The sequence below is a fragment of the Fukomys damarensis genome, unplaced genomic scaffold, assembly GCF_012274545.1.
Source record: "Fukomys damarensis isolate Sample0158 unplaced genomic scaffold, DMR_v1.0_HiC HiC_scaffold_38, whole genome shotgun sequence".
NCBI lineage: Eukaryota > Metazoa > Chordata > Mammalia > Rodentia > Bathyergidae > Fukomys > Fukomys damarensis.
Window position 1 is genome coordinate 27,753,999 of NW_022900950.1, and position 6,363 is coordinate 27,760,361.

Here is a 6,363-nt window from a genome sequence, read left to right on the forward strand (position 1 = left end):
GAAGAGGAGGGGAAGGAGTCACCAGGGAGGAGAAAAGAGGGGGCAGGCCACAGGGAGGTAGTGCAGGTACAAGCAGGAGCAAGCTGGGAGGGAGCCCAGGAGCACTGAGGGAGACCCCTATGGCCATCTCACACCAAAGAGCAAGACAGCTGCTCACAGGCCTCAGTAGCAATACTGGAGCAGGCACAGGCTGGGACTCTGGGCAGCAGCCCATTCCACTGAGTGGCTGAGAAGGTCAGATGGGCCCCAGCTGAAGCCAGCAGGACATGAGCTGAGCCAGGTGGTGAGGACAGAGCAAAGCCCCATCACAGAGGTAAATGGGACACTAGGTGGCAGGCCTTCAAGAGCTGGCTTGAGGTCCCACCAAGCAGCCAGTCCCGATTTCCTCCAGGAGGGCACAGGCTTCTCCTGGTATCTAAAAAATGGGAGTATAAAATGCAGTCAGAAAACCATCTCTCTCGGGGTTCCATCACAACAAGAAGTTGAGATAAGACCAGAAGCCCAAGTAGAAAGAAAGAGCTGCAGGGAAAGCCAGGAAAGAAACCCAGGCAGAAGCAGCTGCCAGCCAGACACCTCCTATGTGAGAGAGAACAGCTAACTCGTGAGTGCCAGCGCCCGAGAAAATGCAGTTGAAGATCCTGCCACTTCTCCAACACACAACTGCAAAGGGCTGGAAAATCCAGAGCACTGGGTTCCAGGTGAGCAGGAGAAGAAAGACGCTCTGTACTAAGAGGAGAACACCGTGTTACTATTGAAGAACAAGACTGCTCTCATGCCCGGTGGTGCTACTGATTCTGCTTCTTCCCTCGAGAACACAAGCAGTGAACTCCAGGAAAAACCCTGTCCCGGTGTGATCCGGATTATGTCTCCATGGCACTGCAGAAAACCTCACCCTACAGCAACGGGCGCCAGCCTGGCCTCTCCAAATGCGCCCTGTGCAGTTGCTCAGCCATCACATACCTCAGGGCAGATAGAGCTGCCCCCAGAGCCAGCCAAGGTGTTGACCGAGGCCTGCATCACAGGCCATGCCAGGCCACCACCTGCGACGCCAGGTACCTGTCCCTTCCAGAGGCCAATGCAGCCGCAGCCACAAGAGCCGGTACTGGAGATCTGCCCAGGTCCCATACAGAGAGGTTACACCTAGGGAAATTCGGTGCCTATGTCTGCAGAGGGGCTGTGTTCAGGATCCAGCAGCAATTTGCAAGCTGCTGGCGGCAGCTCCCAACAGTATTCATAGCAAGACGAATCCAATGGTGCTTACTTCAAGCAAATCTGTGTGCTCTACGGATTCCACTACCACACCACTTCTGCTGCATTTGCTTCTTTCTCCTCCTCCCCTACCTTCTAGTCCTCTTTTCTGAAGGAAAAGCCACACTGCAGAATGCAGTTTCGGAAGATCACCACCAGTTCCCCAACCAAAGCAGCTCTCCTAAGGGAAGTAAAAATCGAGGCCGGACCCAAGGTTCCCCCTCACCTGAGTCCCAGTCTCCATCACCTTGTGCGTCTGGCCCCGCCCTGAGGTTTCTGGGAGGGCCTCCGAACCAGACCAACACCAAACCATCTGGACCCTCTAGCACAACCTGCCAATCCTCAGTCTCAAGAGAGAGATGAAGGACCCCTGCCCACCACTGCTGGGACACAAAGACCAAAGATTCTGCAAGATCAGGATCAATAGCAGACTCGAAGTCTGTCATCCCCACCCCAGTTATGTGTATCCCATTCATCAAGCTGAATCCCAGCCAACACGTAGCAAGCTATCCCTGGACTCCACGCTTCAGTAACAGCCGGGACCTGCTCTGCACACGACTTCCAGTCCATATGCTGTAAACCTCTCGTCAAGGGCACTGACTGGGTGGCTCTCATCCAGCAGGCCTAGAAGGCACAGGAGTACCAGGTGCTCCATAGCTACAGGAGGTAGGGCCAGCCGCAAGTTAAGGTGGACCAGCAGCTCCAGCTCCCACTCCCCTCCAGCCAGGGCCGCATCTCCAAGACAGACCCATCTCCTGACGCCTGCACGAAGGCACTCTGCATCTGTGTATATCATTCTCAGTGAGCTGCAGATCTCCAAGCAGAGAGAATCCTGTCCCCGTTGTTAAGACAAAGCTTGAATCTGACTGCAGAGCTGGACCTGTTTTCAAACTCACACCTTTTGCAACACAAGTCCTCTAAGCAGGCAGCACAAACACAACCATCCCCAAATTCACAATTCCCACAAAACCACCACCAGCAGCAGAAATTACAAAAGAAGAATAAAGAACAAATGCCTCAGACTTTTCCTTACCCCCAAGGTAACAATGAATTTCTTTGGCCACATTAAACTGGAAGAGTGCTTCAGTGGGGGAAAACCAGTATTCAAAAGCAAGAGAGTTCCAGACTCAGAACACCCTGGTGGGACTGGAACAAGGACAGAATGTGAGCAGCAGAAACAACAAGGAATGTGTTCTGAACTCTCTGCAGGAAATAAGACCCAGCACTTGCCCTACCTTCCACACAGGGTGACTCTGAGTCCAGATGTCTTGCATGGGTGATTTCCAGAGCAAGAGCAGAAGCAGCCACAAGTGCCAGCTTTGCAGAGCTACACAAGCAGAAGCCAAGATGTGTCTGCACAGCAGGCTGAACAGCTGGTGCAGCAGAGGTACTTGGTGTACAACCCAGCCAAGGTTTTCCCTGGGCCTGAGCAAGGATGAAATCACACTCATGCCCCTCCCCAGAATGACATTCATAAGCACATGACACCGAGGTGGCGCCCCCTGCACAGTCAGGAACAGCAGCAAGCCAAGCAGCCACAGGCAGAGCCTTGCCACAGCCCAATGAACAGGCCAATTAAGCTAGAACCCAGGTCCTTGCCCCATGCCTGTGCCCTGGAGCTGGGCAGCAGGACGCCAGTGTATGGAAGAAGCCAAGCAAGCAAGAGGCTCCTGCCCTGGGCTGTGAGCATGTGCAGCCCATAAGCATCCTTGAGACCATGGAGCAGAACCTGAAGCAGTTTCAGGTCAAGTCCTTCTTTGACCATAAGGCTCTTGCTCCCAAGTCACAGAAACAAGTGAAAATCAAAATGTCTGGGGCCCTTCCATGCCATCCAGAAATCTGAGTGCCACAGAGCTTGGTGGCTTGGCCTCCTCTGGAGAGCCATAGGCAGCCCCTTCCAAAAGGAAGCCAACCAAAACAACAGCTGTCTCTGTTCTCAATAGTATAGAGTCACCTTCCAACAAGGATGAGCAGCTACACGTGCTGCCCCTGTACAAAATTTCCCACGTGGACGAGTTTAGGAGGGCAGAGGCTCAGGAGGAGAAAAAGCAGAGTGGCGCCATCCAGGTGCTGAACACCTACTGGCACAAGGTCAGGATGCTGGCAGAGCCAGCCAAGACCTGCAGACAGAGGAAGATGGAGGCCAAGAAAGCAGGAGCTGAGAAGCTGTCCTCACTGGAAAACAGCACTGTGAAGGTGAAGAAGAAGGTGGCCTCAAGTGCGAAGCAAGCAGAATCTGCCAGCCAGGCCAAGCAGCTGACAGAACTTCTGTGAACTTTCAGGACCTGCCATGCAGCAGCCCCTGCCACAGCTCCAACTGCAGAGGCAGCCACAGCCACAGTGAGCCCCAGATGGAGTCTGCCGGCGCCTACACCTCTGGCTGCCCAGCCCAATCAGTCCTTACACCAGCTTGTCCCATGCAGCAGACATGTACAGAGGTGCCAGCCCCATGAGCATCTATTTCTCCTTACCCCAAACTGCCTCATTCATTTGCTCTATTACTTCTGCTGTTACCAGATCCCAGGGTCCAGATGTGTGGCTTTCAAATTGTTCCATCTCATTATCCTCTGGGTTTGCCTTTGGTGAGCTGGAAGACTGGGGTTGCATCTTTCTTCTGTGTCTTTTCATAATTTTTTTAGTTTAATTCCTGGGTTGATGTTTGTAAATTGCTTATGGCAGGTAGCTTTACTGCTAGCATTGTGAACCCTCAGGTTTATATTTGAGTTCTTCCAATGCCAGGAGCCCCTAACCTGGGCTCTTAAGTCTGAATTGTGAACCCTCAGGTTTATATTTGAGTTCATCCAATGCCAGGAGCCCTTAACCTGGGCTCTTAAGTCTGAATAATCAGTACCCAGCCTAATAGTGCAAAGAGACTGTGTCCATCAACAGCTTTCCCCTTCATCTGGGTCCCTACTCTCCCCAGTCCAAGCCCATAGACCTGCACAGGTACCTGAGTCCAGAGCACCTTGCTAAGCTAAACCTCCCACTCATCCACACCCTGTACCAGCAGAGGTTCAGAAACACCCAGAGTTTCCCTTCCACATCTTGGGATGTGGGAACCCAAACCAGCAGGGCGATGCTTTCAGCACCTGCACTCTGAGGCCCAGCATCCACACAGGGCCATTTCTGCCGTAAGCCACCCAGAAGATGGACAGCGACTTCATGGGCGCCACCCAACCTGGGCGGTGCCAGTGTGAACTACAAGAATGGCAAGCACCATGCAGCTTCCCACGTGGTCCACAGCTGCAGCAATGTCGGGGGGGGGGCGCAGCATCAGTAGCTCTCTTCACACCCTGCGCCTGCAGAACAAGGAAAACATCACGCTGCCCCACACCGCCAATGGGTTGCTCAGAGTGCCTGCTGAGGTCCCCCAGGACTGGCCGGCATCAGCGCAGGGGATGCTGTCCAGGTTAGGTGAGGCCCACATTCAGGAGAAGCAGGCCATAGCTCCCACAAATGAGGACAACGAGGTGTGGTCAGACAGCAAGCAGAGCTTCCTGGACCCCGACATCAGGTATGTGGTCTTGACCCCCACCTAAGAGTCCATCCTCATCGAGTGTGCCAAGCATGAGCTCCACGCCACCCCTCCCTTCTACAACCCGGACAGGACCTGGCCCACCAGGATCTGGCTCATCTTCTACCAGCCTAAGAGCATGGACGAGCTGAAGCACAGCCTGGCACTCTGGGAGGCCAAGATGGCATAGAAAGCCCAGGAAAAGGAGGAGGAAGTGAAACACTGGCTTTGTTTGGGTGTTCTATTAAATGGTGCTAAGAAAATGTTATTGTTCATAGCTGAAAATTTAATGCCTTTTTATCACTGATATGCTATATCTCAATGCTACTCCAGCACCCCAGAAGAAAGAGGGTGCCTCTTCATTCAAGTTTTTATCCTGAATTACCTGTTCTTACACAAGCTTCATTTTTAAAATGTGGACATTTTAAAGGCCTCTGGATTTTGTTCATTCTTTGATGTCCTGTAGGACAATAAACCTATATATGTACATCTATACACACAACTTTGTATATATGCACATACAGGTACATGTGTAAATATTTTAAATGGTGTTTTAGAAGCATTTTGCCTACTTAAGCTTTGGCAACTTGAGCAATGCTAAGGTACTGAGATGTTTAAAAACAAAAATTTACTTTCATTTGAGGATGAAATTTTTTTCTAAAGAAAACAAGGAAAGCCTTTAAAACATTTTTGCTTTTGGTCACACATCTGTTGATGAACAGTCCTGTTCATTGTAAAATCCAAAATGAGGTGTACTGGATTGAAGGAAATGTGTCAGTCAACAAAACACAATTTATGGTGCTCCCCTCACATGCTATACTGTACAACAGATTTCTACAAAGTTGTGAGACAAGTTCTTTGCTCTGACATGTCAGCTGTAAGAACCTTCTGTTAGACACAAGTCCTGATTAGCCACATGTCCATTCAAGCCTACACTGTTCTAGTGTGCTATACACTAGTCAGAAGCTGAACAGCATCTGCTTTCGTATTGCTAATTCTATACCTTGGAATATCATCCTGTCTTAGCTTAAGTGTCCTCCTTGCAGGAAGATTGGGTGGACTGATTCTGGAAGAAGATGAATAAACAGGATTAGTTCTCTGTGTGTCTGTTGGTTGAAGATAAAATAAATAAATAAACAAAGCAGGTAGTTGATTTGCTATAGTGGTTTTAAAATCATTAATTTGTATAAATAAGTGCAAGAGCACCATATCCTTTTTTTACTGTCATATATATGTATATTTGAAATTTTTATTTGGTATCTTTATTTATTTTTGTCATGTATGTTTGCAATCCTTAATAAAAAAAGAAGTGCAAGAGTTGTATACTAAATTAAATTGTAAGCAAAACTTTTAACACAGTGCTTTAGTATTTTAGTATTGTTTTAAAAAATGAAATATAAACATATATATATGGAATTGAATTTGAACTCTCATCATGGTGGTGCTACTCAGCCTGCTACAATGATATCATAATATCAGCTGAAAATTCATGAAAGGGTTGGGCAATGTTTCTATTTGCCATACACCTCAGTGCTAGCTTGGCAATAGAATTTTTTTTTTTTTTTTTTTTTTTTTTTTTTTTTTTTTTGTTTGGTGGGTAT

At 49.2% G+C, this 6,363-nt stretch overlaps 1 pseudogene; it reads left to right on the forward strand.

Moving 5' to 3' along the window:
- Nucleotides 1-2,294: 2,294 nt before the first annotated feature.
- Nucleotides 2,295-6,363, forward strand: part of LOC109117513 — a 20,948-nt pseudogene continuing 16,879 nt past the window's right edge.